The sequence below is a fragment of the Sus scrofa genome, chromosome 9 (assembly GCF_054392235.1).
Source record: "Sus scrofa isolate SSC_HxYL_T2T_F1_AM1 chromosome 9, Sscrofa_HxYL_maternal_Yorkshire_Landrace_v2.0, whole genome shotgun sequence".
NCBI classification, from domain to species: domain Eukaryota; kingdom Metazoa; phylum Chordata; class Mammalia; order Artiodactyla; family Suidae; genus Sus; species Sus scrofa.
Window position 1 is genome coordinate 23,263,119 of NC_139391.1, and position 26,584 is coordinate 23,289,702.

The window sequence follows — 26,584 nt, forward strand, 5'->3', positions numbered from 1 at the left end:
AGTATGGTTGATTTACAATGTTGCACTAATTTCTGCTATAAGCAAAGTGATTCAGTCATATTTATATATATATGTATATAAACATACACATTATTTTCAAAAATATTTTCCATTCCATCCAGGGATTGGAAATAGTCCCCTATGCTATACAATAGGACCTTATTGTTTTCCATTTTAAATGTAATAGTTTGCATCTATTAAATCCAAACTCCGAGTTCATCCCACTCCCTCCCCTACCCCTTGGCGAGCACATGTTCTCCAAGTCTGTGATCCTGTTTCTGTTTTGTAGATACATTCATCTGTGCCATATTTTAGATTCCACATGTGAGTGATATCATATGGTATTTGCCCTTCTCTTGCTGATTTTAAATGTTGTTCCTATATTCAATTTAATTAATATTTATGAATTAGTCCAGTCAGGGATAGGAGTAGTTTTTTTTTTTTTATTTTAGTTAACTTCATTAACAGAACTTGAATCTAATGTAAATGTTTTTCACCAAGTGCATTCTCACTACTGAGTAAAACAATCCAAATATAAAACTTAGTTAACCCTTTTTAAGAAATGGCTTGATAATTTGGCTCCTTTCTTCCTCTAAGTCTGAAGTATTTAGTTAGGACATGTGACTGTAATTTTAGAATTTCTTGTCCTCATAACAACTAAACCATAGAAACCAAATGCTTATACAGTAATAATAATAGTCTTAGTTACTCTAATAAAAGTTTTATAGTTTATTGTTTTTGTATGTATTTAATTATTAATATAATAGTGAAGTATACAAATATGATTTGTTTGGTTATGATTCTCAGAGAAGAAATGGCATAGATTTGATCCTTTAAAGGAATTACTTTAGTCATTTTAAAACCAAACAGAAAGGCAGCCTGGGGGCAGAAAGAATAATCAGAATGATGAAATTACAGGAGAAACAAAATGCTTCAATGAAATGTCAACATTTATTAACTAATATATGTATGTTTGTAGCTTGAAGCTATATATAAAAGTTTTAATTACACATATGCATAAGTAATGTATATGAAATAAAATTATTTTGTTACATATCTTAAGCAAGCAGTTGTTCAAAATGTTTACTGATTCTTTGAAATTTTAGTAATTTAAAAAATAGATTTTAGTGAAGGCATTTTTATTTAATTCAGAGATGCATTGTCTCCACATTTTAACATTTTGAAATTGAGGTAAATTGTATAACCTGTGTTAAATTTGCAACCTCAATGAAAAAACTTGGTAAAGCAATAAGTTGCCATGTGATCCACCCTGCCTGTGAACTTGAGTATGTTATAAATATATATTTATCTGTTCGCTCAGCAAGGTTATTTGTGAAATGGCAACCAAATAGAGGATTGAATTTTAATTTAATTTGGAACCATAATTATAGCCCCAAATTCATAAACAATATTACATTGGGATGTAACATTGAAATGAAAAGTATTGGGGTCAGAAGAGCACAACATAGATCTGTCAGATGAAAAATTTATTACAAATTGCTCAAATATTTTTGGCTAGAGCAGTATCTGCACATTTTTAAAATATCAACCGAGAGATTTACCGTACCTAGTTTGAGCAAAAATACACAAGAAGATAAAGCTAAGTTTTATTTTGTCATTAAGACATTTCAAAAGGATTTCTGGTCACACTTCAGGCAATGCAATTAAAAATAGGAGGAATTGCCAAATGTCTTGGGAAAGGTCACAGGATTTCAAAGCTAGGAATGGTTGGTGTGATGATTCATACATTGTGAAAATCCATCCCTCAGATATTGAGCATGCAACATTCAAAGGCTTCCAACTGACTTCCAAGAGAAGCTGTTAACTTCTGCGGATGCATCAGTCCTATAGGGAGAAAAAGAAACCTTGAATTTAACTAAATAGGAAATGCAGAGGAAATCTTGAAATTCTTTGATATGCCAAAAATTATACAGTCAATCCTAAATGTGCTAAAACCCTTCATGAGCACAGAATGTAAAAAGCAGTATTTCTCTGTTCTGAAACTGCATATGCCTAGAAGTGATTCAGGAGAAGTTTTGGATTCTGAATTGTTACAAATATTCCCATATTCTCCAGGGATAGAAAGACATTTCATAGCTGGTATCCTCTAGTCTACACACAGCACATCTCTCTTCTCTCCTAAATCCTAATGGTAATTCCACCAATGAACACGTGAACTGGAGCAAGAGTTAAAGTGAGAAGGAGATGCTGAGAGAGAAGGGTGAAATGGAGAGATGACCTCTAATACTTGAGAGTCTGATGGAGGAGGCGGTGAAAAGAGGCTGAAAAGAAGGGAGCAAAACCAATGGAATGTGGTGTCATGAAAGCAAGGAGGGAGTCATCAATAATTAAATGAGATACAGAGTAATGTGAAGGCAGAAACGTGTCCATTGAATGCAGTTATAAAGAGCTAACTGGAACCTAAGCAAAGTGGTTTTCATGGAGTAGTGGGGGTTCAAGGCAGATTAAATTGGTCTGAGAAATTAATGGGACAAAAAAGTAGGAACCGAAGAACTTTTCTAAGTCTCAATGTGCAAAGACTATGAGTTAAAAGAACACTGGAGGCAAAAGGTTTTTAATTTTTGCAGTTGTTATTATTTTTTTAAATTAAATAGAGTTGGTTTACAATTTTGTGCGAATTTCTACTGTACAGCAAAGTGACCCTGTCACACACACATATATACATTCTTTTTCTTACATTATCTTCCATCAGGTCTATCCTAAGAGATTGGATAGAATTCCCTGTGCTCAACAGTAGGACCTCATTGCTTATCCATTGCATATATAATAGTTTGCATCTACTAACCCCAAACTCCCACCCAGCCCATCCCACTCATCCCCCCTTCCCCCTTGGTTACCATATTAAAATTTTTTTTTCGATGAAAGAATTTCAAGATAAAGTGACAGAGGAATAGAGTAATTCAGTGGTTCAAACTGCAGGTTATGACTCATTAGTGTGTTCATGCACTAATTTAGTGAGTGGTGACTGGCATCAATTAAAAAAGGAAAAGGGAAAGAAGAAAAAATATCAGTGCATCCTGCAGAGTAAGGTAATCTTATAAAATTTTGTTTTTTTATGAAAATTGTCAACTACAAACCACAAAAAGAGATACTTTGTATATTTATACATGATGCTTACGCATAGTGTATATATTAACATAAGTACATATCATATGTGTAATGTGAATATATTGGTTTTCAATGTAATGCATATATTCCTGTCTGTGGTTCCTAGTTTAAAAAAAATACTCTGAAAGTGAAAGCATTAAATGTTAGCATAGATTCTGAAGAACATGGGAGGAACTGGGACTCAGAGGGACCAGCCTTCAAAAAGATGAGAAATGTGTATTTTTTTGTATCATCAGGAAGGCAGGAGAAATTGGTACACATGCAAGTTCATGAGAGATTTGGCAGCAGAACATTGAGGGAATTCCTGTCTGTTGGCTCTAATCATTTCAGTACAACACAATCACCTGCTGAGAGTGAAGAGTATAGACAGGGTACCACAGTTTGTAAATAATATAGGAGTTTTGAAATATTTGTTGTAGAAATTAGATTAAGATGGTTAGAGAATTATATTAAGGTTGTGTGTAGGTGAGGTTGTTGATTGGATTTATGATAATAGCAATCCATTTATGAGTGCTTATCTATCTGAATATAGACACAAAGGTGACAAACATTGTCAGATTCTGGATTTGGGTTTTTCTTTTTGGAGGCTTTAAAAGAGCACATGGACAAGGGAGGTTAGTACATTGGTGCCATAATGATTGAAGTAAAAGGTTGTATAATCAGTTGAACGTATAAGGAGTTTGATATTTTGGAAGAAGTGAAGAGATCAATGGAGCTGAAAGCTCAGAGATTGAAGAAGAGTGAGAGTTAGGGCTCATGAATAGGCAAATAGGAATCTTCATAAGAGAGTCAAATGCTTGTAATTTTGGAATTGGACTTTTTTTTCTTTTTTTTTTTTTTTGGTCTTTTTAGGGCCACACCTGACATATGGAAGTTCCCAGGCTAGAGGTCAAACTGGAGCTGCAGCTGCTGGCCTACACCACAGCCACAGCAAGAAGGGATCTGAGATACACCTGCGACCTACACCACAGCACACCGCAACACCAGATCCTTAACCTACTCAGACCAGGGATCAAACCCGTGTCCTCATGGGTACTGGCTGGGTTCGTTATGGCTGAGCTACAAAAGGATCTCCAGAAGTGGACATTTTAAAATGATAAGTTAGAGGGAATTGGTGGAGACGATGTGAAACATACCATTAACAATGAGGAAGTCAGGGAACCATTGAAGTATGATGTTAGATAGATTGTCCATGCGGACACTGGATTTTTCTGAGATGATGGCAGGTACAGAAGAGGAAAGAAATACCTTGAGCTGGGTACCAAAATCTTAAGTGAATGAGATGAATTGGACAGGCTGTTGGTAGATGAAAACAACAAAGAACAGGAGTTTTTAAAAGTGAATGGAAGAACATCTGTTGAGCAAGGCAACAATGAGAACTCAAGCCCCACTTCTAAGCAGTAAGAAGAGAATGTCGCCTAACAGTCCCAGCTCTGGATTCAGCCTGCCTAGATTCCATTGCTGGCTTCATCTCTCTACACTTCAGTGCCCTTGATTAAAGTTACTTAATGTGTCTATGCCTCAATTTCATGTGTCTCATATATGGACAAAATACTCACCTTACAGGATTGTTGTAATAAATAAATAAGTTTATGAAATGCATTCATGAAATACATTCATGTACCATATAGGTACAGTGCTGTGCATAGGAAGTACACAATACATGTTTGCTATTATTATTGGCTATTTTTTCTAGAATGTTAAATAATTTCTGCTTGGGAGAGCTGTAGAAGGTTTCTCAGTAGTCATACATTTTCAGTTAAAGCAGTATTTAGGGAAGCTGGTCAGGTGGTAGGGATTGGCTGGTTTTACAGGGAGTGTTCCAGAAAGCCCGATGGAATTGTCTTCGATGGAAAAGAAGTGTGAATGTGATAGCAGGTGAGGGAACAGACATACTGAAAAACATAGACTCATGAGATAGCTTCAAGAGCTTGTTTCTCCACGGTGTCACTGCCACAATGGCCCATCCCTCACATAGACGTGACATGGAAGCTGTGGTAGGAAGCAGGAATATGAGGCATTTAGTGAACTTAGTACCAATAGTTTTTGGAGGGAGGAAAGGTGTTTTGACCTTACAGAATTCAAGCATGTGTGATCTGGAAGGGAGATCTTGTGAGTGTGGAATGGGGTGAGATATTTCCTTTCCTCCCCGTGTCATAAGCTACAGTGAGAGCAACCGTGGCCTGGAAACTGTGGTTAAAGGAGCACAGGCCACACGGTCTCTCATGGAAGTAAGAGAGGATGCACTTCGGCCATAACTTCCATATGTGTTCAGTTGGTATAGCCACCCATCACCCTAATCACTCTCGTTTCTCTATTTCCATAGAGGTCATTATCATTATCTTCAACTACTACTTGTTTCCTTTTTTGCTTATTTACTCAAATTTGAAGTTAAATGAAAGCAAGGCTTCTCAGACAGCCACTGTTATGTGTTAAATAGAGAAGATCTTTTCCTTTCAATCCAGGGGACTTAGATCGTTCTGAGGATGAGAACCCTCAGTCCCACACATGAAGTTACTTTGCCTTATGAACATACATGCCTGTTAAGTGCCTACTGCTTGGTGTAATTTCCCATTCTGAATTTGTTTTTCTTATGAAACAAAAAGGGAAATCATGATGAATGACTAAGCACCAACTCATGGTTTTGTTTTATCATAGTATAAATAATTATATTGTCTACATTTAGAACTATTTTGGTGAAACTTCACACATGCTGTTCTTTTTATTAAGTCCTTGGTCAAATAGTTGAAAAGTGCTGTACTTGAAAAGAGGTGGAAGAAGTGTGAGGACCTATTGATGCTTTCCTCACTAACCTGGCCTCTGCTCCAGAACAGCCTTTCTTTGGCTTTCCCTCATGGCCAAGGGGAACTAAAATTAATTTCAGAATTGGAAAGATACAATAGCTCATGCAGAGTTCAGAAATCTATAGCATTTTTTTTTTTTTTCTGGGAGCCAATGGTCAACTGGAAACCTCCCATCAATGCAAGTGGGGAAGGGATGGACTGGGGATTTGGGATTGGCATATGCACACTGTGGTATATGGAATGATTGGCCAATAGGAAACTGCCATATAGCAAAGGGAACCCTATCCAGTGTTTTGTGATAATCTATATGGGAAGAGAATCTGAAAAACAATGGATGTGTGTATAACTGAATCACTTTTTTTTTTTTAATGGTTTCACCTGCACCATATGGAAGTTCCCAGGCCAGGGACTGAATCTGAGCCACAGCTGTGACCTACACCACACCTGTAGCAATGCTGGATCCTTTATAACTCTCTGCCCTAGGTGGGGGATCAAACCTGCACGACCTGAGCAGCTTCAGTCAGATTCTTAACTCACTGTGCCACAGCAGGAACTCCTGAATCACTTTCTTGTACAGTAGAAACTATCGCAACATTGTAAATCAACCATACTTTGACAAAACTTTTTAAAAAATATTGATACTGCTTTGAAAAAACAGTTATATTATTCAACTACCTTAAAAACATTCATGGTTCTTATTGTGTTTATTTTTTTATATAATGATTTTAATTTTTTCCATTATAGCTGGTTTACAGTGTTCTGTCAATTTTCTACTGTACGGCAAGGTGACCCAGTTACACATACATGCATATGTTCTTTTTTCTCACATTATCATGCTCCATCCTAAGTGACTAGACATAGTTCCCAGTGCTATACAGCAGGTTCTCATTGCTAATCCATTCCAAAGGCAATAGTCTGCATCTATTAACCCCAAGCACCCCATCCACCCCACTCCCTCCCCCACTGCCTTGGCAACCCCAAGTCTATTCTCCAAGTACATGATTTTCTTTTCTGTGGAAAGGTTCATTTGGGCTGTATATTAGATTCCAGATATAAGTGACATCATATGGTATTTGTCTTTCTCTTTCTGAATTACCTCACTCAAGTAATGAGTGCTGCAAATGGCATTATTTCATTCTTTTTTTATGGCTGAGTAGTATTCCATTGTGTATATATACCACATCTTCCTAATCTAATCATCTGTCAATGGGTTGTTTCCATGTCTTGGCTATTGTGAATAGTGTTGCAGTGAACATGTGGGTGCATGTGTCTTTTTAAAGGAAAGTTTTGTCTGGATATATGCTTATTGCATTTAGAATACAGTCCCAACACCTTTTATTGGCTATAAGATCATGTGTATCTGGAACCTGTTCACTATTCCGTCTCATCTCGTGCCACTTTCTCCCTCTCCCACTTACACTCTTAGATGCAAATTCTTTTTATGGCAAAATTCTTTGCTCAGCTTAGGGCATTTGCACTCGCTGTACTCTCTTCCCAGAACTATCTTGTGCCTATTCTTCTTATCCTGTTACTTCTGAGCTTGAATGTCACTTCTGCAGAGAGACTTTCTCTGCCCACTCACCCTGATCCACACTCCTCATTTTCTAACATAGAGTCTATTTTGTTCTTGCTTATGCTTCTTACAAGCTCTGAACATTAGTTGCTATTGCATATCTTCCTAAATGAAATATGAGCTCCATGAGGAGCAGGGCTACATTAGTTTTTTGTTTTTGTTTTTGTTTTTATTACAGTTGATTTACAATGTTGTATCACTTTCTGCTGTACAGCATAGTGACCCAGTCATATATATACACAGCCTTTTTTTCATACTCTCTTCCATCATATTCTATTACTTTATTTATTTATTTATTGGGCTGCATTTTATTTTTTCTTTATTGCTCAAATGAATTTATCACATCGGTAGTTGTATAATGATCATAACAATCTGATTTCACAGGATTTCTATCCCACAGCCCAAGCACATCCCCCCACCCATTACTTTTTTTAAACTCAGAACTTACAACAGTCTCTCTGGGTCAATATAGTCTGAATCACTAAATCTTAAAAGGCTATTTCGGCCTTTATTTTTTATTTTTTTGGCTTTTTAGGGCTGCACCTGTGGCATATGGAAGTTCGCTGGCTAGGGGTCAAACCTGAGCTACAGCTGCAGGCCTACACCACAGCCACAGCAACACGGAATCCAAGCCATGTGTATGACCTACACCACAGCTCACTGAAATGCTGGATCCTTAACCCACTGAGTGAGGCCAGGGATAGAACTTGCACCCTCATGGATACTAGTCAGGCTCAGTTCCGCTGAGCCACAATGGGGAATTCCCATGCCATTGTTCATTTTTGAAAATTACCTATGCATCCTTGGATTCTTGCATGTTGTGTGACATGTGGGATATCTAATTGTTTTATTATTAATGTTTTGCAGTGCTTATTCTATATAAGGAGTAACAGAGTTCTTCAGTCAATTGCTTAAATAATTATTTTCCTGCCTTTAAAAATACATTAAAAAATGTGGGAGTTCCCGTCGTGGTGCAGTGGTTAACGAATCCGACTAGGAACCATGAGGTTGCGGGTTCGATCCCTGCCCTTGCTCAGTGGGTTGACGATCCGGCGTTGCCGTGAGCTGTGGTGTAGGTTGCAGACGCGGCTCGGATCCTGCGTTGCTGTGGCTCTGGCGTAGGCCGGTGGCTACAGCTCCGATTCAACCCCTAGCCTGGGAACCTCCATATGCCGCGGGAGCGGCCCAAGAAATAGCAACAACAACAACAACAACAACAACAAAAAAAATGTATATTACTCTGATCTCTCCCTCCCACTACCACTGCATTGAATTTCCTACTACAACAATACAGATCTAATTTTATCCATTTTAAAATCAATGTATCCTCCAGTTATTGTGTCATGTAAGGTTTATTTTTCTGGTTTCTTTACATTTTGAATACCTTGCAAGATCTGAATAGGTTATGTTTAGACTCTAGACCATAGCTCATGAAAATGTAAGATAAACTGATAGGGTATCTTTTAAAATACCAAGTGTAGAAGGAGCAGAATACAAATGCTTCTATTTGTGCTTTGGAATAAATTCAGCTAAGAAGCACATAAACTAGCAGCATTCCGTGTACAGACAGTATCTGTAAAGATGTCAGGAAGAAGAGGCTAGTGATATTTTTACTGGACTGAACAGCACCTATATGGTCCTCTAAGACTGTCCATTCCTTTGTGAGACACAAGAGTTAATACTTCTAGAGCATAGAGAATATACGTGGTAATGTAATTTAAAAAGATTTAATAATGAAGTGTTTTTGAATGAGGATTAAGTAATTTACTTGGCATTAATAAAAATTGTTAACAATGAACCAGAGTATAAATTACTTTTTAGAAGTGGATATATGTATCAATTTACAGGTTTTTGACTGAAAATTTAATGTGAAGGCTATGACTACGGTATAGAATTTAGCAGTATTATTAACATTTGTATGATCTGTATTTCTCAGTTGGAAATCAAATTTGTTGTCAGGGCTACACAAAAGACATGTGGAAACAAGTCCAGTGGCACCATCCTGTGGCAGAATCAATAGCCAGGGTTCTCGACAAGGTATCAAGAACTCTTGCCGGGCACAGGGCTTAAGGGAACAGACAGGCATTGTGAAAAGAAAAAGATATTCAACATCACTGATAATAAAAATGGCTCTCTTATGGTAGATTTTGTCCAGATAATATTTTTTAAAGCACCTTTCTACTCCTTCCCAAACCAGTTGTCTTTTGTTCGGAGGCAAATCACCTGTTTGTGGTTATGATAACCTGAATCCTTACAGTTTACAGAACTGTGCTTAGGACGTTTCAGGTCTTATCAATAGCTCGATACTACAGGCCTTCATCTGATGATGTTAAGGGATCCAAAATCTAATGCACTGTAAAAAATTACTAGGCTTTATTTATTTTTTTAAGAATGATTTTTGTTTTTTCCATTATAGCTGGTTAACAGTGTTCTGTCTGTTCACAATAGCCAAGACATGGAAACAACCTAAATGTCCATCAACATTTGATTGGACTATTTTTTATTTAGATTGCTAACTATTTTTTAAAGATTGCTTTAGAGCAGTTTTAGGTCTCTAGAAAGACAGCAGAAATTATAGAGCGCTCTCACATAGCTTCTCTTGTCTTGCACTGAGTTCTCCCTATTATTAACTTTATTTTTAATGCTTCCTTAATTTTTGTACCAGAGAATTGGCAGAATTTTAATATGATTTCCATAAAGTAAATTTTTATTCCAAACATCTCTAGATCTACCAACTTTAAAATAATGGCTGAAAGTATGGTCATTAGGATAAAATAGTTGCATTTATGATCAAATTCTTTTTTTTTTTTTTGGTCTTTTGTTGTTGTTGTTGTTGTTATTTAAGGGCTGCATATGGATGTTCCCAGGCTAGGGGTCCAATCAGTGCTGTAGCTGCCAGCCTACGCCAGAGCCACACCAGATCCGAGCAGCATCTGTGACCTACACCACAGCTCATGGCAACGCTGGATCTTTAACCCACTGAGCAAGGCCAGGGATCGAACCTGCATCCTCATGGTTACTAGTCAGATTCATTTCCACTGTGCCACGACGGGAACTCCCCTATGATCAAAATCTTGTTCTGTTTCTTGCTACTTGTGAGATCTTGTTCCTCAAGTCTTTTAAGATTCAATTCCGTTGTCTGTAATGTAGGCACAACAATATCTACTTCATGAGGTTGATGTAGGTGGATGTAGGGAATAAATTAGGTCGTAATACAATACCTATCTTAATGAAAAGTGGATGCTATTATTCTTACAAGTGAATAACTGTCTCTTTCTCTTTTAATTTACAAGTAATGGTGTGGAACTTGAGGGACATTTAAGGAAAAACTTAAGGAAACACAATTTATAGCAGAAAGGAAAAGTACAGGAGTTTAGTACAGAAGAAAAATCATGGGCTTTGGAGTGAAAACTGAATTTCAATAGCACTACATAAAACTAAGTGACTCTGGAAAAGTAGTTTAAATTACCTGATCCTCCATTTTTTCAACCTAAAAATAGAAATATTGTTACTTATCTCTTTTTGAGAATTAAATGAGATAATACATGCAAAGATTCTTCCAAAGTATATTGAACATAATTGGTCAAGGTATGTGATTGTACTTCTATAAGGGACATGCCTATGTAATCTTTCCTGCTTATATTATCTTTCTGAGATAATAAAATATAAATATGGTAAGTATGAGCTATTTCATATCATTAATTTGGATGTTCAGTAAGCTTTTGTCGTTTCTATAGAAAAATTTACATAAATATGAAGCTCCCCACAGATTTCTAGTTATGATTTTATTGTAAATGACTTTGCTAAGATAGTACAGGTAAACAGAAATAGCCACATCTCTGCATCAACGGTTGTGTTATCTCATATCCTCACCTTTTTGTTCTAAATTCAAATGGTACACAGTTCTCAACTGTGTGCACTTGGGTTAGTTTTTCACCTCTCTATGTTTTCATAACTCAGTTATAAAATATGTATTATGACCACACACATAATAAAGTGACTATATATAAAAATATAATTGTGTGTGTGAGTATGTACAAAGCTTTGATGTGATGCCTGAAAGGCAAACAATGTAGCCAACAAACATGATCTAGAATTTTGTGGGAGGTAAAGAGATCATTTTTTAGTGGAAGGTTCTTCTTCTGTCCTTTGCATCTGGAGCATTAATGCCAAGTATGTGTTCTGCTGGAGAAGTCCTCCTCTTGCAAAGGCCAGACACAGGTCTATGGTAGCACTAAGAGAAAAGGAGAAATGGAATGACTTTGCAGAGATGATTCTGTCTAGGATTTGAGTGAGAATTGAAAAGGTTATTTATTTATTTTTATTTTTGGAGGGAGAAGAGAGTAAAAAGAATTTGTGAGCAGAGTCTTAGCCAAGAATTATGAATATATGGGAGTTCCTGTTGTGGCTTAGCAGTAATGAACCTGACTAGTAACCATGAGGATGTGGGTTCGATCCCTGGCCTTTCTCAGTGGGTTAAGGATCCAGGGTTGCCATGAGCTGTGGTGTAGGTTGCATATGCGGCTTGGATCTGATGTGGTTCAGATCTGGCACAGCTGTGGCTGTGGCCGTGGCAGGCCAGTACAGCTTCAATTCAACCACTAGCCTGGGAACTTCCATATGCCACAGATGTGGCCCTTAAAAAAAAAGAATTATGAATATACATAAATGTGGTTTCTTTGACATCATACTTCTTGGGAACTTTTAGCATCGTCTTTGGAAAGTAGGAGGCATATATTCCAGGAGGCTGATATTTGAGGGAAATAAATTTCTGGCTAGTGATTAACAAAGCACTTGTTTGTCCCCCCCAAGGGAATCAAAGTACAGTCGACCCTTGAACAACATGGGTTTGAACTGAATGTTTACACTTACATGCGGGTTTTTTCAACAGGAAATACTATACTGGAGTGGTTGGTTGAACCCTTGGATGTGGAGGAAGCAGGTGTAGGGAAGGCTTACTGTGACACGAGGATTTTTGATTGTGCAGAGTCATTGCCTCTAACCCCAGTGCTGTTCAAGGGCCAACTGTAACTTAACATTTTTAATGACAATGTTCGATAACATATGTTGGGTTTTTAATTTTTGTTTTTTGGGTTTTTTTGGGGGGTGGGAGTGGGACGGGGTTAGCCACATCTGTGGTATGTGAAAATTCCCAGGCCAGGGATTGAAGCCACACCACAGCAGCAACATGAGCCACTGCAGTAACAACCCTGGGTCCTTAACGTGCCTGCTGCGCCACAGGGGAACTCCTTTTGCTTGTGCATTTGTTTAGGTTTTTTTTTTTTTTTTTTGGTTAGGTTTTGTTTGTTTTATTTTTACAGTAGAAATTGGTATAACGTCATAAATCAACTATACTTTAATTAAAAACTGCAAATGTATCTACCTCAAAAAATAAAAATTAAACATCTATAAGCCATAAATATTAAGATTTAAGCAAGCATTAAATTTTTAAAAGGAATCTTTTCCACGTGCCGATGACATTTGAAGAGTAATTGCTCAGAGTTGCTTTGTGATGGATGTGTGCTTTGCAGGACTTGGAAGAAGGCGATGGGGAGATTTCTACATGAATGGGTTTAGCAGTGTACACGCTCTGCTTGTTTTATATCATGCTAAAATTCCCCTTCTTTTCTGTCTGGAAGCTGTACGTTAAAAATATAGTTCCAGGAGTTCCCATTATGGCTCAACCAGTTAAGAACCCAACATAGTGTTCATGAAGATGAACACTAAATTCAGGTCAAATTCCTGGCTTTGCTCAGTGGGTTATGGATTTGGCATTGCTGCAAGCTGTGGTGTAGGTTACAGGTGCAGTGTTTTGTTTTGTTTTTGTCTTTTTTGCCTTTTCTTGGGCCGCTCCCACGGCATATGGAGGTTCCCAGGGTAGGGGTCTAATCGGAGCTGTAGCCAGCGGCCTACGCCAGAGGCACAGCAACATGGGATCCGAGCCGCGTCAGCGACTTATACCACAGCTCACGGCAATGCCGGATCCTTAACCCTCTGAGCAAGGCCAGGGATCGAACCCACAATCTCATGGTTCCTAGTCAGATTCGTTAACCACTGAGCCACGACGGGAACTCCTACAGGTGCAGCTTTGATCCGGCCTTGCTGTGGCTGTGGTGTTGGACTATAGCTACAGTTCTGATTCAAACCCTAGCCCAGAAACTTCCATATGCCACAGATGCAACCCTATAAAGAAAAAAAAATACATATAGTTCTGAATCATAATAATAAGATAATCTTTTTCTAGTTTCCAATCAGTTCAACAGTTTGATAGTATTTTTTAAAATCTCCTTGGGATTTCCCTTGAGGCTCAGTGGGTTGAGGGCCCAGCATTGCCACTGCAGCAGCTTGGGTCACTTCTGTGCCATGGATTTGATACCTGGCCTGGGTACAGCCACAAAAAAAAAAAAAAAAAAAAAAAAAAAATCCATGTTTAATGAGTTGCACAATTACTTCAATATTGAACATTTTTGCAATATCTGTCAAAAATGTAAAGTTCAAAGCATTTATACATTTCAAGTATGTACAGCATGTTTTTATAAAAATCTAATGTTTGTTTATATATGTGGAAATAGCTAATACATGAGGAAAGGAAGTGAACCATAAACTCATCGAAAAGTCGTGAAAAATAACTGTTTCGCATCGGTGAATATTACTAAGAGCATGTTTTTTTAATTTCTTAAAGCATAATAATATGTTAATGTAAAGAACAACGGTAAAAATAAAGCCAAGTATTGAATGCTTAGCAAATGAAATTTTCATAATCTAGAGTGACAAATACTAGAATATATAATATTTTCTGAGATTAGGTCATTGGCATTTCTTTAAGTACCTAGCACAGTTTGTTCTATTAGTAGGAAACAAGTACTTCATGGCATGTCACAAAATTTATTATTATGCTAGTTTATTTCCCACCTAGCACTTACGTGTGCTGTTTGAATTTCAGTTTACATTTAGTAATGTAGTCAAAACATTTTCAGTTTTGTGCTCAATCTGATTTCTCTGGAAATAGCATTTTGTTGACAAAGGCAAGGAAACGTTGTGAATCAACAAACTGTGACTTTGTCAGGTCCGACAGAACTACTCCTCAAATGCTCCTGCTTACACTGCACAGAATGGCGCTTTTATGTGGTTTCGGTAGGTCGATGTCTCTAATCACCTGATAGCATCTTTTATTCAAAAAGAGATCACATTCTCCAATGCCTCCCTACTCAGTCTGGACCATTTCAAGTAGGCTCTTTTGATGATCCATGATTTTCCTATTCTTTTTTCTTTACACTTTATCCAATTTTCCAAAGTCCAGCCTAAGCTAGATCCTATATACATACATGCACATTTGTATATATGGTGCTTATTCACAAAGTATTAATGGATACAGAAACAAAATTGGCCTGATTAATGTTGAGTCCAGTTTTATTTCCCTTGCTAAGTATGGTCAATTCTAGAGAAATAAAAAAGGAACTAGTATAATGCACTGCATTCCTACCAAGTGACTGACTGGCCTTGGGTTGATATTTAACGTATGTTTTTAACTAGTTCAACCTACACGAGAGCTATGAGATTCACCTCCTCTTTTCCTCTGCTTCTACACAAATTAATTATTCTTGGATTAATGGCTTATTCCCAAACCCCCACAATCAATTGCCTATATCCCATCTATTTAAATTAATTGTAGAAGTTTCTCTCAGATAGATCTTTCTAATATACAGTTATCACATTATGCTTTATTTAAAAGTTTTGCTGTGGCTTGTCATTATCTTGCAATACATTCCAAAGAAGCTGGAGCACATTTGAGCAAAAGCACAAGATGATGCACTAGGATATGGGAAGAACAATGTTAAAGCTTTATTTGTATTACCATAGTAATAAAGAATCTGTATTTTATAAATAAGTGAACAAATATCAAAGTGGGGGGTGAGATATTTTTCTGATAAAGGTGTATGATTATTAATAATTGGAAACCACTGGGATCTAGAATGCCATCCTGAGCCAGGCACTCATTTCCTCTAGAACCTTAACTATCACTTTCACACTGTATCCTCTTCAGTCTTTATTATAGTCAAATTTAGTTACATTTAGCCACAGACATTCCCTGATTTCCTAAGTGTTTCTTCCTTCTGCCTGGATTGTTTCCTTTCACGTTTTTAGGCTTCTTAAACATTTTTCAAATTCTAGCTCAGATGCTTAAACCTTTTTTTTTTTTTTGTCTTTTTGCTATTTCTTTGGGCCGCTCCTGCGGCATATGGAGGTTCCCAGGCTAGGGGTCTAATTGGAGCTGTACCCACCAACCTACGCCAGAGCCACAGCAATGCAGGATCTGAGCCGTGTCTGCAACCTACACCACAGCTCACGGCAACGCCGGATCCTTAACCCACTGAGCAAGGCCAGGGATTGAACCCGCAACCTCATGGTTCCTAGTTGGATTTGTTAACCACTGTGCCACAATGGGAACTCCCTAATTCCTCTATTTTAGCATTTAGAAGAGTAAGAACAAAGAACCACTCAAATTGTTATGATTAAGAAAGGAAATAAAGGCTCATGCCAGTGAAAAACTAAGATAAAGTGAAGGCTTCAAGAGTAGTTTTATCAGATCCCAAAGCCATCCCGCCATGTTGTTTTCCTTCTCATTTTGTTTTTCTTCATGGTTACACAATGTTGTGGCAATTCAAAGCCTCTTATTTGCATTCCACATCACACAGAGCAAAAGCAAGAAGGAAAACACCTCCCCCACCCTACCTGTGACCACCCAATTCAATAAACATCCTTGGCTTCACACGGAATTACCTTAGGTCATCTTCTCACTTGTGTGGCCAGAAAAATCCTGTTTAAATTAGGTCACCAAGGCCCTACTTCTACATTAAGCTAGCTCACAACCCCCCCCCCCCCACCCCACTGCCCACCCCAGAGCTTGCAAGTTATCAACTTCACGGCTGCTTCATAATGGAGATAAAAACTTTGTATTCTGAGTAGGTAAAGTACAATATTCACTACAAGCCTTAAGTCATTTACCCACTAAAAATGGACTTTCCATCTCTCAAATTACGTTATGTTTTCTTTATGTACTTTCTTTGCTCTTATTTTTTCCTCATATTATTGCAATTTTCTTTCACATCCACAAGGCTTTAAGCTGCTGGAAGAGCAAGTACCTATACCCGATTCATCTTTTTATCCACTTCTCCCTGTCTAGCATCTACCATAGTGCTTTGTTAATATACTATATGTAGAACAAATGAAGGAATAAATAAAGAAATAATTGCATGATTGGATGATTGTATAAAATCATTTCCTTGAAGTATAGATTCTCTGTTATTAGAAGAGTTCAAGCAAAGTTTGACACAACATATTCAGATATGGAAAGAACTCATTCATTGGAGAAAAGCTAATTATCTCTAAGATAACTTTAGTCCAACAGTTCATTTACTTCTTGAAGATTTAATCTTTTGAGAGGAGGAGGTGTCTGTTAAATGTATTCTTCTTAACTACATATCTTTTTTGATTCACAGGTAATCATTTAAAAAAAAAAAAGACACACTGCTACTTGTGTGGGGAAAAAAAAAAAAGGAAAAGTACAAAGTGGTTGGGAGGGATGGCATGTTAGCCTGCTAAATATTATGCCTTTCTGTAAAGGAGGAAATTTGACCTTGGACAGTTCTTACTTGTGTTTAAATGAATAGTACTTACTTAATACTGTCATTAGATAAATTAGCTGATCTTCTCTTGAAAAGATAATTTCTTCTCATCAGAATTTTAATTAAATGAATAAAATGTACATAGTCTCTAAGCTTCCAGGTTCACTTTGGATAAAGTGAATAGAGAAGCTACAGTTCATGTTCACCTAATATAAAAACTGTAAATGAAAACGATTTTTATGTAATGTTACTTATCAAAAATCTCCCCTCAAATATGCTTCATTCAGTCAAGCATTGACCATTAGAGATTTTTAAAAATTGAAGTAAGGTTGATTTATAATGTTGTGTTAGTTTCATGTGTACAGAAAAGTGAATCATACATGCGTGTGTATGTGTGTGTGTGTGTATGTGTATGATTTTTCTTTCTCTTTTTCTTTTTCATTATGGGTTATTACCAGATAATGAATATAGCTCCCTGTGCTGCAAGTACCTTCTTCTTGTTTATCTATTTTATATGTAGTAGTGTGTATGTGTTAATCACAACTCTTAATTTATCCCTCCTCCGTTTCCCCTTTGGTAACTAAAAGTTTGTTTTCTATGACTGTGACTCTATCTCTGTTTTGTAAACAAGTTCATTTGTATCCTTTTTTTAGATTCCACATATAAGTGATATCATATGATATTTGTCTTTGTCTGATTTACTTCACTTAATATGATAATTCTAGGTCTATCCATGTTGCTGCAAATGGCATTTTATTCATGCTTATGGCTGAGTTATATTCCATTGTGTACGTGTGTGTGTGTGTGTGTACTACACATCTTTATTCATTCATCTGTTGATGGACATTTAGGATGCTTCCATGTCTTGGCTATTGTAAACAGTGCTGCTATGAACATTGGGGAATATATCTTTTTGAATTAGCATTTTCATATTTTCCAGATATATGCTCAGTAGTTGATTGCTGGGCCATATGGTAACTCTATTTTTAGTTTTTTAAGGAATCCCTATACTGTTTTCCATGGTGGTTGTACTGATTTCCATTCCCACCAACCCTCTTTTCTCCACTCTCTCCAGCATTTATTATTTATAGAATCTTTGATGATGGCTATTCTGACTGGTGTGAGATGATACCTTATTGCAGTTTTGATTTCCCTTTCTCTAAACTAAAAATTTTGAGCACTTTTTCTGCCCATTTTTTCTATTGGTTGTTTGTTTTTTGATATTGAGCTATTTATATATTTTGGAAATCAATTCCTTGTCGATTGCATCATTTGCAAATACTTTTTTTCCATTCCATACATTGTCTTTTTGTTTTGTCTATGGTTTCCTTTGCTGCGTAAGAGCTTTTATGTTTACCTAGGCTCCATTTACTTAAGCATTGACCCTTAAATCTAAATTGATCTCAACACCCATTTAGATAATAAAAAGTCCACTGAGTTCTTTTCAGAAACCTGGGAGTCATCCTTGACATTCCCTCTGCTTTACTCCTTTATATTCAATTCAAATCCTGTCAGTTCTCCTTCCCACATGTGCAAAATTTGTCTCGACTGTGTTCACTTCTCTCAGCTTCTCTTGCTGCAACTGTAATCCCCCACGATCAACTTCCTGCACTTAGGCAAATAGCCTCCTCACTGGTTTTCTTATTTCTTACCATGTCTTTCTCCATTTCACTACCCACACTTTTACCAGAGTGTGAAACACCTTGTTAAAAGCCTTTAATAGCATTCCGTTGCTCTGTAGGTAAACATAAGTTCTATAAGATTTAGAAAATACGGTTTCTGCTTCTTTCTCCATCCTCATCTTTCACGCATCTCTCTCTTCCTCACTTTGCTCCATCCGCGCTAGTATTCTCTGTTCCTGAAATACACTTAAGTTCTTTTGCCTTTGTGGCTCTCGCACATCCTGTCTCCTCCATGTAAGGTATCTCATGCACCTCTCTCTCTCTCTCTCACAACCCCCCTTCCTAGCCTAGCTCATTCCTACTCATCCTTCAAGTTTCACATGAAAGATTGTTTTAATTTGTCAGGGAATCTTTCTCAGAATGTCTTACCAGATTAATTCCTTCCACTATAAGGTCTCACAGCCCTCTGTACTTTTATCTAATATCATGTATAATGATCCTATTAAATAATTCTTTGTTAAGAATTTTGTGCCTTTGATTTTAAAAAAGGTAGCCTGGAGGAGTTCCTGTCATGGTGCAGCAGAAACAAATCCGACTAGGAACCATGAGGTTGTGGATTTGATCCCTGCCCTCAATCAGTGGGTTAAGGGATCTTGCACTGCTGTGAGCTCTGGTATAGGTAGCAGATGCGACTCAGATCCAGCGTTGCTGTGGTTGTGGTGTAGGCCAGCAGCTGTAGCTCCAATTTGACCCCTAGCCTGGGAACTTCCGTATGCCGCAGGTATGGCCCTAAAAAAAAAAAAAAAAAAAAAAAAAAAAAGACAAATAAATAAATAAAATAAATAAAAAAGGTAGCCAATGGAAAAAAACAGCACTTTTTTCTACGTAGGAACTGATCTTGACTTTCCTCTGTGTACATTTCATTCCTTTCTAGCCTTAGCCTCTCTCTAACTTCCTCTCTATGTAATGTCACTCACCAATTCTATTGATTTTTCAGTAATATCATTACATTTTGCCCATGTATTTCTCATGTGAATTATCTGTGTCAGTGACCAGTCCATATATCACCACAATTATTTTTTCTCTTTTAGAATATCATCCTTTCCTGGAGTTCCTGTCATGGCTCAGCAGTGAATGAACCCGACTAGGATCCATGAGGATCTGGTATTGCCCTGAGCTGTGCTGTAGGTCGCAGACTGGCTCAGATCCTGTGTTGCAGAGTCTGCGGTGTAGGCCGGCAGCTGTAGCTCTGATTAAACCCCTAGCGTGGGAACCTCCATATGCCACAGGTGTGGCCCTACAAAGACAAAAAACCAAAAAAAAAAAAAAAAAAAAAAAAAAAAGATCCTTTCCTACTTTACTTGTTTTTTACTCCAAAATGTGGTTCCTGATTTCTCCTACTGAGAACAGTGCCTTTTTTCCCTCTGAACTTTATTCTCATTTTACATTCTAGGACAATCACCTGACATGCCATATTTTCTATGATTCATTATTATTATAATAATAGGAGCTGAACCCCCAATTAAATTGGTGGTCACTTGACAACTCTATTGAAGTCCCAGCATTTAGAATAGTACCTAGTAAACTAACTGTAGCCTCTTACAACTCATGGTAGTACCAGCATTTAGAAAGGTATGTAGTACATAATATAGTGTAATGAATATTTACTATTGAGCATGATGAGTATCACTTAGAGAAGGGGAGGTGGGCATGATGAGCAGAGTACCCCGAGGAATACCAAACATGTGGAATATTGCTAGTAGAGGAGTTAACTGAGTCCACAGGCCTTGAGATTCCTAATATTTTGATGATACCAGTTTTAGTTGAATTGTCCCCTGATACAAGAGAGCATGAGTGAAGGGCATTTCACTGGAAAGAATGGCAGGACCAAAGGCTCAGGAGGTGGAAATGTGTATGAACGATGGGCTAATTTGAGAAGAAGGGGAGATCGCCTACTTCACATGGAGACCATTAGATTATTATTCAACTCTTTTGCAGGGAAAAAGTGAGGCTGTTTTTATGTGAAAAAAAAAACTTTTATAAAGACCACATAAAAAGCATTGTTTTTCTTATACCAAGCTCTTTTTGAGAAGTTGAGAGAATTTTTGGTCAAGGAAAGAATAGAGTATGTGTAGGTATTCAGCAAAGTAGGTAAATAAAATTATACAAAGTGGAAAACATCTAAGCCAATTTCCCATCCTCTTATCCACATTTCAAGTTGTATCTTGTTTGCTTGAACAGATGAATAAACTATTTTGTGATATTGGCATATCATAAATATTTTTGCTTTACACATCCAAATGTATCTTTTTAAAATTTTGTAATATCCTTTTATTGTACATTATGTTTCTTCTTTTTTTTTTTTAGTTTCAGGCATACAGCACAGATTCAGTTATACACCTATCTATTCTTTTTCAGGATCTTTTTCCTTTTAGGTTATTACAAAATATTGAGTATCGTTGCCTATGCCCGAATGATTTTTTTCCCTTTTTATAGCTGCACCTGCAGGATATGGAAATTCTTGGGCTAGGGGTTGAATCGGAGCCACAGCTGCTGGCCTATGCCACAGTCACAGCAATGCTGGATCTGAGCCTCATCTATGACCTACACTACAGCTTGTGGCAATGCCAGATCCTTAACCCACTGAGCAGGACCTGGGATTGAATCCTCAGAGACACTATGTCGGGTTTTTAACTGGCTGATCTACAACAGGACCGCCCCCAAATGATTACTTTTATAATTTTTTTTTTTTTTTTTTTTTGCTTTTTAGGGCTTCTCTTGAGGTATATGGAAGTTCCCAGGCTAGGGGTCAAACTGGAACTGCTGCTGCCAGCCTACACCATAGCCAGAGCAAGGCAGGATCTGAGTCCCATCTTTGACCTACACCACAGCTCACAGAAATGCTGGGTCCTTAACCCACTAGTGAGGCCAGGTATCAAACCCGTATCCTCATAGATACTAGTTGGGTTCGTTACCACTTAGCCACAACAGGAACTCCTACTTTTATAATTTGGATTTTTTCTACCCCTTTTCAGTGAGATGTTGGTATTGATTGATATTTAACTAGCAAAAAGAAAAGAAGTTAAAATCCTTGGTATTTAGTACTTATAAAAATTACCTTCCATATTCTTAAATTTGGGAATAAAAATGAATCTATAAGGTCAATAATCATGAAAAGTAGATTATTTTCTGGTTGACAGAAGTCTAACACATCAAAACAATATAAGCTGATTTTTTTAATGGTAAATTTACATATTGCTCTGGTATTCAGAGGAGCATTTGAAAAGTTGATATACTTGGTTCTTTGGTACCTTAGTATAATTAATTTTATATTGCATACCTTTTAGATGTTACCATGCTGATATGAGAGGCTTGAATGTTAAATAATGCATTCTGCAAATAACTTGGTCTTTAAAGATTACTTTCTCAGGGTTTTGTTTTGTTAGGTTTGTCTCGATTTATTTTGGTTTTGATTCTACTTACTTGAAAGAACTCCTAGATCTTTGCTGCAGGACATACTAAGTAATGGAAGATGGAGTTACAGAAAGCAAGCAAGCATATCATTTTATTTTGTTTTGGTTTTGCTAAAAGTGTAAGGCTGCAGGTTTCCAGGGCATTTAAATTTTCATGTGGGCTGCTTATCCACAGACACAAAATATCTAAGACAGACACCCATAAAGAGCATTCACATTGTCTTAATATGTCTCCATTTTCACCTGTAGTGACCAATGTCGTATGTGGTAACAGATTTCCACTTAATATCAATAGCCTGATTTTTAATTCTATAGTCATCTTCAAGGATATAAGCAGGTAGGACAAGGCAGGGAAGTAAGTTGCATGGACCCATAATAGTCTCCTCCTTAAATTCAGCTTTTTCCTTTGTGACCTTGTGGTCTCTCACTCACTTTTCATCTTGGAGCAGAAAATAGTCACACTGTAACATCGTCTGTGTTTAGGTGGTAATAGTACTGTGTATTTGATATGTGGTCATATGAAGTTGACAGGTCACCATTTCTAAAAGCTCATGGTGACAAAGTGAGAAGACCCTGGGAAAATCTGAGGCTTCCTTGGTAGGCAAATTAAGTCTTCCATGGCCTCTTGCCTCCAAGTATGAGTATGCTGGAAGGCAGAAAAAAGGGGATGATTTTGTTTTTTGTCACAAACACTCATTGCTAGTTGAGTGAAATATTTTCTTTGGATTGATTTTAAGAACTTTGGAAAGTTCTGGTAATATATATTACATTTCCAGTGGCCTAGCTAACATTACCATGGTCTGGAAGGTTGAATGCATGGGATGCCCATTTAAAAGGACCTAATGATCCTAGAAAGATGGATCACTGTTTCTGGTTGAAATTACATTTTAATAGAATTCTAGCAAAAACAATATGCATTTTAATAAGTTGCATGAAATGGCAACATTTTCAAAATGCAAAAGAAATGGCATGAGTGATGGTAGTGTTGGACCCAGGACGTGTAACGTGAAAGTTCTGGAATATCATGACAAACTACAGAAGTGTATACATCGTATCCTGACTATACCTTTATAGTAATACAGAAGGAGTTTTTAAGATTTATAGTCAGGGGCTCAGAAACATAGGACGTACACTATTAAAAAAGGTTGTTCTAGCCCTAGGGGGATGGTGGTGGGGAAAATGTATGGAACAGACCATGAAGTGGGAGAGAGATGAATTGCATGTGTATTGTCATGGAACACAGACGCGCGGTCAAAAGTGGGGCTTAAGTATTCTTGTTTTCCTGCTTTATCTCCATTATCTCCACATATGTTTAAATCAGAAGTTGGCAAACATTTTCTATAAGGGGATAGATGGTAAACATTTCAGGCTTTCTAAGCCAGAGGGTCTCTGATTCAACCACTCCACAGGAGCCACAGACAATACATAATATAATGGTCATGATGTGTTTCAACATGACTTTATTTACAAAAGGAGGTAATAAGCTAATTTGATCCACTCTTCATCTAGATTCTTGCTCACTAAGTCAGATTTTGCCTGGACCATGACATTAGCTTCCCTCCTCTCTGTGTAAAAAGTCTTTACATCTCCATTGATTTATTATTCAAGAAATTTTAAAGAACTATCAGACACCATGTTGTACACTGCGAAACAGTAGTCCAAAACCATAGTTGGCCTTCTTTCCTATAGAGGTTTTTGTCTAGGCAACATATGATAAATGAGCACAGAAGTGAGTAAACAAGATCATGAAAAGTCATTTTAAGTGTTACGATGGAAAAAAATCTTATGATGGGAAAGAAAGTAATTGGAGGTGGGAAGTCAACTTGAAATAGGGTAGTCATGAAATACTTTCTGAAGAAAGCTCAAACCGGAATGATGGAGAAAACTAGTCGTACCATGAGCCTAAGGAAAGAATATCCCAGAAAAGGGAAAAGCATAAAGGCTCTGGGATGGGAAGGTGCTTGGTGTATTCTGTGAACAGCAAGGAAGACTCTGGGCCTAGAATACTGGGTATAAAATGAGAGTATAGATGAAGACAGTAGCTAGATCAAGTAGGGCCTTGAGGGTTATGGCAGTGTGCATGAAATGTTTTCTAATTGCAATGAGAAGTTACTGAAAATGTCTTATGAGAGAGGTAACAGGATATCATGTACTTTTAAAAAAATATTCTGGCTGCTATATATAATGAATGAAAGAGGAGAAGCAAGAGTAGAAGTAAAGAGATTAGAAGTTTCTACAATGGTTCAGATGAGGGATTCTGAGAGTGGAAGTAATGTAAAAAGAGACAGAGGTTGTATTTTATATGCATTTTGAAATGGGATAATAGGAATTATTAATGTATTGGATATGACAGTAGGGGAAGAGAGGGGTCAAGGATAACTCAGATATTTGAATTGAACGTCTAGGGAGGGGGCTGGGGGTGAGCAGGAGAGAAATGGATGGGGGTGTGTGGAGTGAATCAAGAATGTGCTTCATGCTTTGGAGAAGTTGAATTCTGTTTTGAATAAGTTGGGTTTAGAATGTCAATAAGGATTTAAGGAAACATAAAATGGGAAACGGATGTCTTCCGAGTTCTTTTTTTAAGTTTTATTGAAGTAGAGCTTATTTACAAGGTTGTGATCATTCCTGCTGTGCAGCAAAGAGAGTCAGTCGTAATATACACATATCCAATTGTGGATGTCTCTGTAGTTCAAGGGAGAGTTCAGAACTAAAATTTTACTTTTTGTGGTATTAGCATAGAGCTGGTATTTACAACATCGGGTTAGGCATCAGCCTCTGGCCACATGGAATAAAGGCCTTGATATACCCTCATGCCTTAAACAAATAAAAAGTAGGACAAAGTATAAGAGTCAATGGTGTTTTAGAAATTGAACCATCAGCGTCTGAGAGAGGGAAAGCAAATGAGGTCAACCATACTATTGATCCAACTTACTGCCTTAAGAGAATCTCTAGGGTGCAGTCAGGGAGAGGGAACACAAACAGAGCCTCAGTTTTCCCATGTTGAGAAACCAGAGTTGAGAATGCAGAGAGAAATTTATAGGGCAGCACACAGGAGAGGAGAGGTGAGGACAGAAAGACAGAAATCTAGAGATATGGAAAAGGGTGTCCCCTTGAGTCTGCAGCTGAGTACTGATCAGTATTTGATGTGAGAAAGTGACCTGAGCCTGGGGAAAGAGGCACATCTTCTTTGATATTTTCTTCTTCTAGGAGGTAGAGCTTACAGTGGAGAAACCTGGAGATACCACCTGCATCAAGTGATTGAAGTTAATGTCACAAGTAATGATATATATAGTTATCAGGTACCCCCGGTATGATGTGATCAGAAGTGCACTTCTCCTTTGTGGTATTATATCCAGAAATCTGTAACACCAGTGTAATCATGAGAAAACATCACACAGGGAGTTCCCGTTGTGACTCAGTGAAAACGAATCTGACTAGTGTCCATGAGGATGCAGGCTCGATCCCTGGCCTCTGTCAGTGGGTTAAGGATCTGGCTTAACCCCCTGGGAACATCCATATGCCACGGGTGCAACCCTAAAAAGACAAAAAAGAAAAAAAAAAGAGGAAAAACATCAGACAAACCTAAAGTGAAGGGCATTTTACAAAGCTCTTGACCAGTATTTTTCTGAAGTGTCAAGGTCATGAAAGATAAGGAAAGATTAAGGAATGTCACAGTTTGGAGGGGACTAGACACATAACCACTAAACCCAATGTGCTCTCCTGGAACAAAAAATGGACATCAGTGAAAACCCTTGGGAAATCTAAAGTAAACCCCCAATAAATTAACCACTGGTATCATGGTGGTGTTAAATCCTCACTTTTATAATTATGTGTTGGTTATGCGATATCTTAACATTAAGGAGAAGCTGAATGAAGGGTTTAAGAGAACTCTGTTATCTCTGCAACTCTTTTGTAAGTAAAAAATTATTTCGCCATAATTTTTTTTAAAGAATGAAATTAAAACTTTTGAAATAGTAAAGCAGAGCATTGACATATCACTGGTGGAAGCCTCTCTAATCACACACACACACACGCACACACACACACTCGCACCCATATCCCAAAGCTACTCACTCAGTTCTTTACATGTATTGGGGGCCTATAATGGGCCAAGCACTATGAGGATTATAGAAGCAAATGAAAGATACATGTTCTTTTAGTTGACAAAGGGGACTGCAATGGTTATTATCTGTGAGATGGAGAAAGTTTGAATTTGCAATAATGAAATTGGGTTGGGGGCTCAGCCATAAATGTGTTTGAATCATCTTCAATTTCTGATTATCTTTAAGGTTGATATGTATTGGGAGAACCAAGATTTCATAGAACAATATCAAAACTGTATAACTGAAATACTTCT

General features: G+C 37.3%; 1 long non-coding RNA gene across 1 annotated transcript in view; it reads right to left on the reverse strand.

Annotated features, from left to right (window-relative positions):
- Positions 1-1,594: 1,594 nt before the first annotated feature.
- LOC146399789 (uncharacterized) overlaps positions 1,595-26,584 on the reverse strand; it is a 55,616-nt gene continuing 30,626 nt past the window's right edge. The window contains exon 2 of the long non-coding RNA XR_014816720.1: positions 1,595-1,845. This is a non-coding gene — a long non-coding RNA (uncharacterized LOC146399789). The remainder of the gene's footprint in view (positions 1,846-26,584) is intronic.